This window comes from Lucilia sericata, unplaced genomic scaffold (genome assembly GCF_015586225.1).
Source record: "Lucilia sericata isolate MDLA Ls3-8-SP2 unplaced genomic scaffold, ASM1558622v1 Contig006991F_arrow, whole genome shotgun sequence".
Lineage (NCBI taxonomy): Eukaryota > Metazoa > Arthropoda > Insecta > Diptera > Calliphoridae > Lucilia > Lucilia sericata.
Window position 1 is genome coordinate 1 of NW_023997860.1, and position 13,596 is coordinate 13,596.

Sequence of the window (13,596 nt, forward strand, 5' to 3'; positions counted from 1 at the left end):
CTAACTAACTACTAACTAAACTAACTAAACTAACTAACTAACTAACTAACTAACTAACTACTAACTAACTAACTAACTAACTAACTAACTAACTAACTACTAACTAACTAACTAACTAACTACTAACTAACTAACTAACTCTAACTAACTAACTAACTAACTAACAACTAACTAACTAACTAACTAACTAACTAACTAACTAACTAACTAACTACTACTACTACTAACTAACTAACTAACTAACTAACTACTAACTACTAAACTAACTAACTACTAACTAACTAAAACTAACTAACTAACTAACTAACTAACTACTAACTAACTAACTACCTAACTAACTAACTAACTAACTAACTAACTACTAACTAACTAACTAACTAACTACTAACTAACTACTAACTAACTAACTAACTACTAACTAACTAACTACTAACTAACTAACTAACTAACTAACTAACTAACTAACTAACTAACTAACTACTACTAACTAACTAACACTAACTACTAACTAACTACTAACTAACTACTAACTACTAACTAACTAACTACTACTACTAACTAACTAACTAACTAACTAACTAACTACTAACTAACTAACTAACTAACTAACTACTAACTAACTACTAACTAACTAACTACTAACTAACTAACTAACTAACTACTAACTAACTACTAACTAACTAACTAACTAACTAACTACTAACTAACTAACTACTAACTAACTAACTAACTACTAACTACTAACTAACTAACTAACTAACTAACTAACTACTAACTAACTACTAACTAACTAACTAACTAACTAACTAACTACTAACTAACTAACTAACTAACTAACTAACTAACTAACTAACTAACTACTAACTAACTACTACTAACTAACTAACTAACTAACTACAATAACTAACTACTAACTAACTAACTAACTAACTAACTAACTACTACTAACTACTAACTAACTAACTAACTAACTAACTAACTAACTACTAACTAACTACTAACTAACTACTAACTACTAACTAACTAACTAACTAACTAACTAACTAACTAACTAACTAACTAACTAACTAACTAACTAACTAACTAACTAACTAACTACTACTACTACTAACTAACTACTAACTAACTAACTAACTAACTAACTAACTAACTAACTAACTACTACTAACTAACTAACTAACTAACTACTAACTAACTACTAACTAACTAAACTAACTAACTAACTAACTAACTAACTAACTAACTAACTACTAACTACTAACTAACTAACTACTAACTAACTACTAACTAACTAACTAACTACTAACTACACTAACTAACTAACTACTAACTAAACTACTAACTAACTAACTACTAACTCTAACTAACTAACTACTAACTAACTAACTAACTACTAACTAACTCTACTAACTAACTAACTAACTAACTAACTACTAACTAACTAACTAACTAACTAACTAACTAACTAACTAACTAACTAACTAACTAACTAACTAACTAACTAACTAACTAACTAACTAACTAACTAACTACTAACTAACTACTACTAACTAACTAACTAACTACTAACTACTAACTACTAACTAACTAACTAACTAACTAACTACTAACTAACTACTACTAACTAACTAACTACTACTAACTACTAACTAACTACTAACTAACTAAACTACTACTACTACTAACTAACTAACAACGAACTAACTAACTAACTAACTAACAACTAACTAACTACTACTAGCTAACTAACTAAACTAACTTACTAACAAAAACATTACAGAATATTTTGACCTTTCTTTGTAATATTGGTAGAGGGATAAACGTCTACATTATTTATACAGAATCTCTTCGTGATATTAGTGTTTATAAGAAAATTTCGATCTTGTCATTTTCTGAGGGGAACTTGTATGGGTTCTAGGGTAAATGAGGCCCGATCGTTACGAAAATGCGCAGTATAAGTTAGATTTATATGAAACTAAGTTCTTCCGGTTTTTGTGGAGATACTGCTTCCTATTCGGGGGGTACGATTTTACGGGGACTAGGTGAAATAATAAACCGAGTTTAACCACTAATCAATATTCTTCGTCCTTGGGTCAAAAAATGGATATGTGACGAATTTTATCAAAATATCTTGAAATCTTCGATCTGTAACGTGCGGACAAGGTTTTTAAGGATACAAAGACGGACAGACAGACTCAGAAAGTGATTCTGGGCCGAATATGGGGACTAATAATTTTGGGTGTAAGGTATAATTACAAAATATTTTTTTCCACTCCAAAACCACTGTCTCTGATTATCTTTTGTCACTACCATGAATAGCTTTAAAATTAAAAGTTTCTTCACGCCATGCCAACGTTAATGAACATTAAAAACGACTCATTCTTCCCTACCACAACGAACAAAACTGTTCTTGACAATAAATTTGTTAAACAAATCCCTAAAGTGAAAAAAACAAATATGTCCTTAACACTCTGTTTCCCCTTTTTACTTACCATATTACAGGAGCACGCCAAATATTATGAAAATGTTTATCATCCTCACTGCCAATATCATTCCAATCCACTAGAGTTTCTGTTAAAATCTTATAATCCTCTGGATGTTCCTGTTTCATGCGATCGGCAATATGGAAGGCATCGACCAGTAAATTACTGCCACCTTGTGATTTTGATTGCACCATGCAGTGTAAAATATTACAACTTGGTTTGTATTCATAATAAGGTAAATCAGTGTGCAGTGGCAGAGGATCCGAAAGATAAGCGAAATTTTAGCACCCGGTTTTGATTGTACAATAAATTCTTCGCTAAGGTGTTGGGGTGGGGGAAAGAGAAAAGAACATTAATTGAAATTTATTTGTATTTTATGGTGAAATGTTTTTTTCAATGTTTGTTGTAATTACCCGTATGTTGTGCGTCGTATAAAACCAACACGTTCAGCTAATTGTCGTACGACAGTCTTTTCGAGCGGGGAATTTTGTATCATAACCACACCACGTACTGCCAAAGCTTCAAGCCATTTTTGAAGGGCTAAAAGTTTAAGAAGTTTCTTACTGATTAATTTAATTAAATATAAAGAAAGGTAGGTAGTAATTTCCAAATCTATCTAATTTCCTTACCCTCATCACTGTTCATCACATCTTTAAATTCCAAAGTTTCAACAATATTCTCAAATTCTGAACCCTGCCAATGTTTGGGTTTCGGACGATAGAAATCATTTAAATATTGTTCACGTCTCTTATCATTAAAGGCACGTTCTTGCAACCATTTTAAATCGTATACCGATTGATGCTTATCACTCCAATTGACAATTAGTTGTTTTGTGTCATTATTTGTCTTTTCACGAAATGAAAAAGAAAAAAATACAAAAAAATTAATGGATCATTAAACCCAAACCGAGATAAGTTAGCAAAGAGCCATCTTTATAGCAACACAATCAAACTCACTTGCAATTTTTCGACCTTAACCTTCACATCAAATTTATCCCAATCGTGTTTACGTGATTTGGAAGTGGGATGAAAACATTGTTCGCAATAACAATTATCACGTAACCAAACACCGGGAAATTTTAATGGTTCTTTTGATGGATTTAATGTAACATCTACATCGTTTTCCTCCTGAATAACAACAAATTTTTCATTCTCTACTGCAGCACTTATGAAACGTTTCAACAATACTGAGGTTGTCTGTACGGGATTGGTTTTATTATTGATTAAATGTTTTAAGGTTTTGGTTAACATTTCTTTAAGATTTTTATATATTTTTTTTTTTTCGTATATTAAATTCAAAATAAAATTATTAGCTTTCTTTAGTTGTCTCTACTTGTTGCCGGCTTTAAAAAGACTGACTGGTTTCATGCTGTCTATGTTTTGTAGCGCCAGTCTAGACATACACAACTTTCGCTGTTTAATCAGTTCTACCCCCATCAATTAGTACTGGTTCGACTACTACAAGTGCTTAATATTAAACTGATTAATATTTAACATTTCTTTGTTATATTTGTTGTTGTTGTTGTTATTTTATTTAAATAGTGTGTTTTTATTGTAGCAATTCAATATCAGTAAAATTATGTATGCGATTCAGATTATTGGACTTTGTAGCATTAATTTTAAAGTGACCAGATAAGTTAAATAAGATAATAATAGAAGAGCGTTTATTTAGGGAAATATTTATTATTTATAGGACTGCAGTTTAGGTTTTCTTAGTATTACCGATTCTGTTAATCAAGACAGAGGGCCGGCCCTAAAGCCAATACCTGCCTAAATTTAATGAGTCGGGCGCGTAGGGACATAAAATAACTGAGAATGTGTATTCGGGTATGGCCGATACACCAATGATTGGGCCATACCCGGCCATAACCGAATACACCAACGATTAGTATATTAAAAATTTTTATAATAAAATGTTTGATGTCTTTTGTCTTTAATCTGAAATATTTTAACAATTTGTTGACAAAAAATTATTTTCTAGAAGAGAGGTTATATGGGGGCAAGGGTAAATGTGAGCCGATCATTATAAAGAGATTTCATAGAGGGATTTACGTTAACATTAATTTATTTATGCCGAGTTTTATCGTAATACTAGTGTTTATAAGTGAATTATTGATCTTCAAGTTATTTTGTGTAGGGGACTTTGTATGGGGGCTGACCCTAGACTCGATCACTACATTAAAGTTTAAAGTGTTATCTACGATTCTCAGTACCAACTGAGACGAAACATTGCCGAATATTTTATCCTCTGAAATATAAATATATGTACAATATTGTACATATATACATTTTCATAGGTTGTTTTGGATTTTTGTTTATATCTCCGTTATTTATGGGCGGATTTTTAAATAGGAAACTCCTTGAAAGCATGTCTGACCAAATTATTGAAGATTCGGATCCCGAAGATATCTGGACATGGCTAAATCAATTCCGCTATCTGTATGTATCCAGAATATATACACTTTATGGTGCCGACATATTATATTGTGGAAATTACAAACAGAATGACAAACTTATATATACCCTTCTCACGAAGGTGAATGGTATTTTAATTTAAGTTGGTTGAGCTAAAGTGATGATCTTTTTACAATAAGTCTCGATTAAACAAATCATTTAATGAAATATGGCGATATAACAGACTAAGAGTATGCTGGATATCTGGCCACAGGGGTCACCCTGGCAATGAACGATCTGATTACCTCAAAAATAGGGGCATACCTTAAAGAGGAAAGTTGTTGAAAGCATGTCTGGCAAAATTTAGATTCCAAAGATATCTGGGGTCTTGAGAAAACTGATTTCAACAAACACACAGACAAACGGACATGACTTAATAGACTCCACTATCTGTAAGGATCTAGAATATATACAGAATTATATTGTGGAAATTACAAACGGAATGATAAACTTATATATACCCTTCTCACAAAGGTGAAGGGTATAATAATCTAAGTTGGTTGAGCTAAAGAATTGATCTTTTTACGATAAGTTTGATTAGACAAACCATTTAATGAATTAGTTAGATACAACAGATTAATATTATGTTGGATATCTGGCCATAAGGGTTACCCTGGCAATGAACGGTCTGATTGCATCGAAAATAGGAGCACACGACATCTTTTTATCAGCCCGAATCACTCTTTAGTATCCCACAAAGATACGCTAGAGGAAGATGCGATTCGTTGGTCGTATAGATATTTGATCGCCAGTGTAAACCTTCAATGGAAAACTTAGCTTACCCGGAAACCAGGCAAGTAATATTAGAGCAAAGTGGAGGTACTTACTTTTGGGATGAATAACTACTTATTTTAGTTCGACGAGGTTGAAAAAATGACTTATTATAAATGTGCTAACCCGACTCTACCGGACTTAAACGAAGCTCTATATTTGTTTTCCGTGTTTATTAATCTATTCACGGATTCAGTGCTCCAATAACAAGATATTTTATAGTGCTATTAGGAATAGTTTTTACAGAAATTTATAAATCAATGAAAAAACGACTGATATAAACTATGGTTCTAACTACTAACTTCTTATTAGTTGATCCGACGCTCCAGACAATTGGTTACCATTCCCATTAAATGAAATAAAATAATGTTATTGATAACGACTACTCATTACCAGATGGCATATTAAATAGCTTTATTGCCTAGACTACTAATTACCAAAATTTGATTTTTTTCGGGGCTACAACAGACTTTAACCGATAGATCGTTTAATAGCGCTAACAAAATGAAAATCTCTAAAGCTGGTATCGCTTAACGAAAGTGATCTTAGAATTCAATCCCTGTTCGTGTCTACAACATGACTTGAACCGATAAATCGGTTAATAGCGTTAACAAAATGAAAATCCCATAAACTGTTATCACTTAAGGAAAGTGATCTTAGAATACTAACGGGAATATTCATGTTTCATTCAATTCAATTTTTCAATATTCATTCATTCATCTTGGTGAATGATACATGGAATCAATATATGTAGATTTTATGGCGATCAGGAAGAACCTCTCAACACATATTGTGTAATTGTCCATCGCTTTGTTTTCGAAGAATAAGAACTAGTGACTAAGAATATATTCACATTTGTTATTTTTGAGCGTGAATTGAACCTGTTATGGTGAACAAACAGGCCACACAAAAGATACAAAAAAGTGTAGTAATGCTTAGTGATCTCAGTAATAAAATCGAAGTTTCAAATGCAATAAAAACAATGGCGCTGACCAACATACACGAGACCCAGATCCGTATTTAGTGTCGGGAATTTTTATTTGTGAGTAAAACAAAACAACTGTTTAGCTCAATATTTATAAAAACTTATATAAGAACTTATTTATAAGCGAGCGTGTCAAGTACTTGTCATGAATATCATCGCCATGTAAATGTAATGTGTTAAAATGTTAGAATAAGAGTAAAAACTAGTGCCTAAGAATATATTCACCTTTGTTATTTTTGAGCGTGAACTGAACCTGTTATCGTGAACCAACAGGCCACACAAAAGATACAAAAAAGTGTAATAATGCTTAGTGGTATTAGTAATAAAATCGAAGTATCAAACGCAATAAAAGCAATGGCGCTGTGAGTACATACTACAACTGACCAACGAACACGAGACCCAGATCCGTATTTAGTGTCGGGAATTTTTACTTGTGAGTAAAATAAAACAACTGTTTAGCTCAATATTTATAATAACTTATTTAAGATCTTATTTATAAGCAAGCGTGTTAAGTACTTGTCAACAATAACATCGTCGTGTAAATGTAATGTGATAAAATGTCAGAATAAGTAATGAAAAGTTGTATTAATAGATTTTTAACTAATTACATTTCAATGTAAGTTTTTCTTGGGATATAATTAGCTATAAACATGCTGAACATGTTTCCATCTAAAACACGTTTCATGATAAATTTCCAAATATTTACATATGTACATACTACTTACTAATGCATCTGGTAACCTTAATCACTTATGCACACTTCAAATTTAATTGACAAGTGCTTCCGAAAAAAGCATGTGGCAAACACTATTAAATCAAATAAAATAAGAGACTATAAATACAAGATAATACGTCACAACAAATTTCATTGATAAGGATAATCATGGAGAGAAAAAAACATAGAAAATAAAATCAACAACAAACTGAAAAAAAAAAAAAAAACAAAATAATATAAAAACGAACTATCATCTCATATGACACATTTTCACAGAGTATATGTATGAATAGTAATAAAAAAACAGCAGCAAAATTCCATAGAATATTAAACTAAAACTTACATACTAGATACAAATACAGATGCACAAACTCACACACTTACATTTGGAATAGGAGATGATAATGTTGTACTCTAGTAACAAGAAACTATTACCCATGTGTATCTATGTACTCTGTTCGATACATAGTTTCTTTTACTTTTTGTTTTAACGATAGACAGTTAGACGTTTATAGATGGAGAAGGCACACAATGAGTTAGTCAGTCAGTTAGACGAACAGAGTTACAATGTCAATGTAGTAAGTAAGTAGAGTTTATATACTCGTTACATGCAAAAAGCAATAGATTCTAATATACATTTTATTGATTATAAAATTGTAACATATTTATGGGGTTAACGAACCCACCCAATGACTCTGCTCCATACAATCTATAAAAAAAACGTACACATGAAAATGACGACGACTACGACCATGATGCAGCAAAAAAAATAGAAAGAAAAAAGTGGGAAGATGTTCTTCAGCAAATCTATAAGCGACACATCAGTTTTACAGTAGATAAGACCACTTGTCTGCTGTGAACTATTTATATGGAACCTCATTGAAGTAGTGACGTAAACTAATTTAATTTTAAATCGTCTCACTATTTAATCTTAATAAATTTAATTATGAACACAAGTTTGTATTTTTATTATTTTTTTGGAGAATGTACAAGTTTAGTTTACTTTTATTTTAATTTAATTAAAAATACTGTTGGCATCAACATAAACATTATGGTAACGATAAAAGTAGTAGGCGCTAATATTAGAGGGCGCGATGTAATTTGGAATTTAAAAGTAATAAGTTCAAGAGCTAAAAATGCCGCTTTTCACTACTTATTCATAAGCATTTTAACTCTTTGTTATCACATTTGCCTACTAATAGTTAACTAACTAATACTTTTTATACGAACAAAAACATTTTTCATACAGAACAAGAATCTGGGTCTCTTGTTCGTTATCGTACTCAGAATACCGCTAGTTAGTTATTTTATAGTAATTTTCACGACGAAAAACTACATATTCTCTTTCTGTGTTTGTAGCTTTTCATTCTGTATGTATTATCGTACGTAGTGTGGGTGTCATAGTGTCAAAATCATTGACTGCGTTAACGAGAGTCTAAACTCTCTGGATCAAATCCCATGTAGAACATCGGGTTCTCCAATGTTGAGTACACAAGAACTTATTAGGCATTAAATGATGCCTAATGAAAGGAATGGATGATTTAACAATGACGTAACAATTCTATTTCAGAATTAGATATGATCCTACTGACTCCTATGTATTCCGCAAAGACTTAATAAGCAGAGGCTAATTATTCCCGAGTAGAAAATCAGTGAAACACACAAAAACGACACCAGTGATGGTTAACCAATGAAAGTAAAGTATCTAAATACAGTCCTTATAAACTCCTCAGGGGGCATGTTACCTTAATGAAACCACCATCTTGGTATTTTTACAATCTCAGGGAAAAGAGGTGCTACCAATTCCTTTTAGTCGGACGGGACTATAAACTGATGATGATCAAATGTATGCTCTGCCTTTTCTTGGAATGATTTAAAATGGGGTCTAAACAGGGATCCAAATAATCTGGTACCACAGCAACAGGTAGCCCACATGGCAGAGTTTCGGACTTTATCTTGTCTCGGTTATTGGAGAGGTGTCTTCGGGGTGCACGAAGTGGCTACGGTTTAAGCACAAACTCGCGGAAAGAGAATGTTGGTTAAAAGACTGATACACAGTAAAGTCTATATATCTGTATTAGTTTGGTGCTGTTGCCGAAACAACAGATTTCCTGGAGAGGAGTGAGGAGTTGCTGTCAAGTGTATATGATACATGATGTATGTAGGGGTATGCGGGTCTCAAATTTCATAGTTATACTAGTATTTGTTAGCCAGTAATGGGCGTTAAAGTTATTTTCTGAAGGGGACCTTATATGGGGGGTAGGGTCAAATATGGACCGATCCACATAAAACTTGGTAGAGAGATTTTGGCTTCATTGAAACATATGTGTGTAGAATTTCTTCACTATACTCGTATTTTTAAGCCAGTAATGGGCGTTAAAGTTATTTTCTGAAGAGGACCTTATATGGTGGTAGGGTCAATTATGGACCGATCCTCATAAAATTTGGTAGATTTTTGATTATATGGAACTTGTTTATGTCGAATTTCATCGCTATACTCGTACAGACATGTCCGTTAAAACTGTTCGGAGGCTTGTATGGAGGCTATCCGAAAACGTGGACCGATATTGCCCATTTTCAATGCCAAACAAGTATTGTGGAAAATTTCAATTCTCTAGCTCGTTCCGTTCGGACTCAGACAGACATGGCTAGATCGTCTTAGATTTCAATAAGCACCCAGAATATATATACTTTTGTGGGTCTATGACCAATATTTCGATGTGTTACAAACGAAATGAGAAAATCAATATACCCCCATCTTTGTTGATGGTGGGTATAAAAAATAACATATATAGTAAAACTAAATCTCCAAATTACTTAATTCCAACCGACATTGAACAAAAGACTTTCGCAAAATGATAATAATTTTAGTCTGATCGCGGTATCGTACATTATCATGAAATCCAACTGTGCTCCAGTGAATCAATAGAGTTCGATAGCATACTATTTGTTATGCCGACTCTATTAACTCGACCAATTTCATGATGCTATTAAGCGTTTCATTCATATTGTGCCTTATTGTCCCAATCTCTAAAGGGCTTGGCCCATAATTGAATGAATAACAAGTAAGAGTGCTATATTCGGCTATGCCGAATCTTAAATACCCTCCACCAGCAAGCTACTTTTTATTAAAACCCATTTAACTATCTAATCTTTAGATAACTTGGCAAAATTTTTGTTTCCGTATTGAGGGTACTAACATTTATGCATATGACAAACTAATTTTAATTAGGTCCAGACAAATTTATATTAATATGTACTGGCCGGCCAGTTCGAAAACATTTTAATAGAATGAGTTATCTATACACAGAACATATTCATTTTGAATTTTATCCGGATATATAATCATTTAATAACGAATTAAGTGGTGTTAAGTGATTTTCAGAAGTATACCTTATATGGAAGCTAAAACAACTTATGGACAGATCCGGAAAAAAAATCCGTAGAATGATTTATATATACATACATTTATGCCGAATTTTATCTCAATAACTTTGTTTGTCAATGTGCATTTGAGTTATTTTCGGAAATGGTCCTTATATGGGAGTTGAGACCAATTATCGATCGATAAGAAAAAAATTTCGTATAGTGAATTCAAGTCGAATTTTTTCGTTTTGGAAGTGGACTTTATATGTATAGGAGATATGACCTTACACAAAACATATTTGTATCGAATTTTATCAAGATATCTTTATTTGACAAGATATCTTTATTTAAGTGATTTTTTTTGAAGTGGACCTTATATAGAAGCTATTACCATATAGGACTAATCCGGAAAAAATTTGGTAGAATGATTTATATGCTCAAAACATATGCGTTTAACTGATTTTCGTAAGTGGACCCTCTATGGGAGCCTATCCTATCGTAGAGTGATTCATATAAAGACAAAACATATTTGTGTCGAATTTTATCAAGATAGCTTTATTTGACTATGAAATATGAGCTTTTAAATGATTTTCGGAAGTGGGCTTTATATGGGAGCTATGACCAATAATGGACTGATCCGTAAAAAAAATTGTTAGATTGATTTGTATTTATACAAAACATATCTAACTCGAATTTTATCACAATAGCTTTATTTGACTATGAAATATTTGCGTTTATGTGATTTTCAGAAGTGGACCTTATATGGAAGCAATGACCAATTGTGGACCGACTGAGATCTACGTTGATAGTATGATTTCTGTTCATATTATATTTGCATGTACAAAATTTTGTGTTGATACCGATATATTTGAGGGAGTTATTAACGATATACTAATTTCCGGGAATATATACCTTTATATGGGGGCTATGGGAAATATTGGATGGATTGTAAAGATCTTGAACATAATTGATCACTGGCCTGAAAATATAATGTGTGACAAAATTCATTAAAATATCTTTGATAGTTTCTGAGAAAACTTCAAAAGAATTATGAAAAAAACGTAATTTTTTTCGAGGTAGTCTGAAATTTTTACTCATAACTTTTTACGTTGTGAACCGATTTTGCTGATTTTCAATACCAAACTGCTTAGGATAATAATAAATATTTTGGGTGAATTTGGTTGATATCCTTTGCTTAGTTTTAACGTGAGCGTGTTTTAGGCAGACAGACAGACGGACATAGCTAAATCGACTTAGAATTTGATAAGGACCCAGAATATATATACTTTGTTGTGTCTTAGATGAATATTTCTTGGTATTACACACGGAACGACAAACTTATATATACCCTCTATCACCACTGATTGTGGTGGAGGTTATAAAAATTACAGATATTGGAAATCACAGGATTCTATTGATCGGTCAAAATTACGAATGCTCGCACTTAACCTATTATTTTCTTTGCTTAAGTCTGATTTCAAATTGTAAGACATCGAAAATGACTCGCTAACAGAAACATCCTATTCATCCTCTTGACTGACTTTTGACAATATGTTAGAAATGTTCGAAATGACATATTTTTTCGTGGCTTATAAAAGTAAAAACATTTTAAAAGCTAAACTCAGTAATATATTTTAATTTAACTCATCATATGGGCCACAATAAATCATCATTTTAACAGGCCATAACTGACATTCTTCACAGCCATGATTAACACTCATGTTTGTTGGTTTGTTTGATGGTCTCTTGTTCTTCTCTATTTATTTCTTACTTTTTTGCGCAGCGTTTTTGGTTTGTTTAATTTAACTCAGCACCTTGTAAAACATAAAAACTCCTAAAAGTATGCTGTAGAAATAAATGAAAATATATTGTGTGTATGAATATTTGTCGAGTATGTTTGAAAGTGTATGTATGAGTGTGTGCGTTAGAACCAGTATGAAATGTAACTAAAATGCATTCGCGTGTAATAATTTGTGGTTTCCACAACGTTAACATTTGAGTTGATGTTTTTCTTTTTTTTTTGTCTTAATTTTTTGTTGTTTTACTACATTTTCACATTTTTTTTCCATCTTCCCGCTCTACTCAGACGTTTTTCTTTTTAGCTCTTTATTTCGTGTTGGCAGACATGTCGCAGTGCAACAATATTGTATACTGGAATTTTTTTCCATTTGTTTCTTTATTTTTTATGTTTTGAAATGAGACACAAAAAAGGCAAAAATAAATTAAAAGGATACACAAACATTTTTATACATACAACGCATTACAACGCATCACATTTAAACATTTTTTTTAGAAGCAGCAGCAACAAAATCAGTAGTTGCAACAGCAACTCCATCATGTATCACAACTACATTATTCTACGACGGTATGTATGTGTGAGCGTGTGAATGTGTACGTGTTTAAATTGTTGCAATGTATAAGTTACAATCATCCAGTCTGTAGTTTATGGGAGAATGCACGAAGGTTTGCTGTTGATAACTGTCTTTTCGAGAATGTTTAGTTATTTCAAGTAAAAAAATGTTTTTTTTAGTTTTGTAGACAAATACCCTATAGAAAGGAAAAAGTACAAAAGTTAAATGCTGATTTCTTATTTCTCAAAAGTAAATATAGTCCGTTGAAAATTATTGTAACGTAGGCAGAACTAATCATTACAACCAAATATGTAATCATTCCCTGAAAACCGGTTCTACGTACCGAAATAACCCAAATGTATTGCACAAGGGCTCTCAGCTCCAGCAACAACAACAACAAGGTTTTTAAAACGGAGCAACATCATCCGTGCCGTAATCGAAATAAATCCCCGACCATGGTTCTGCACAGTTT

At 32.0% G+C, this 13,596-nt stretch overlaps 1 pseudogene; it reads right to left on the bottom strand.

The window, feature by feature from the left end:
• Positions 1 to 2,492: 2,492 nt before the first annotated feature.
• Positions 2,493 to 3,909, bottom strand: LOC119615684 (annotated as a pseudogene).
• Between the last annotated feature and the right edge of the window lie 9,687 nt (positions 3,910 to 13,596).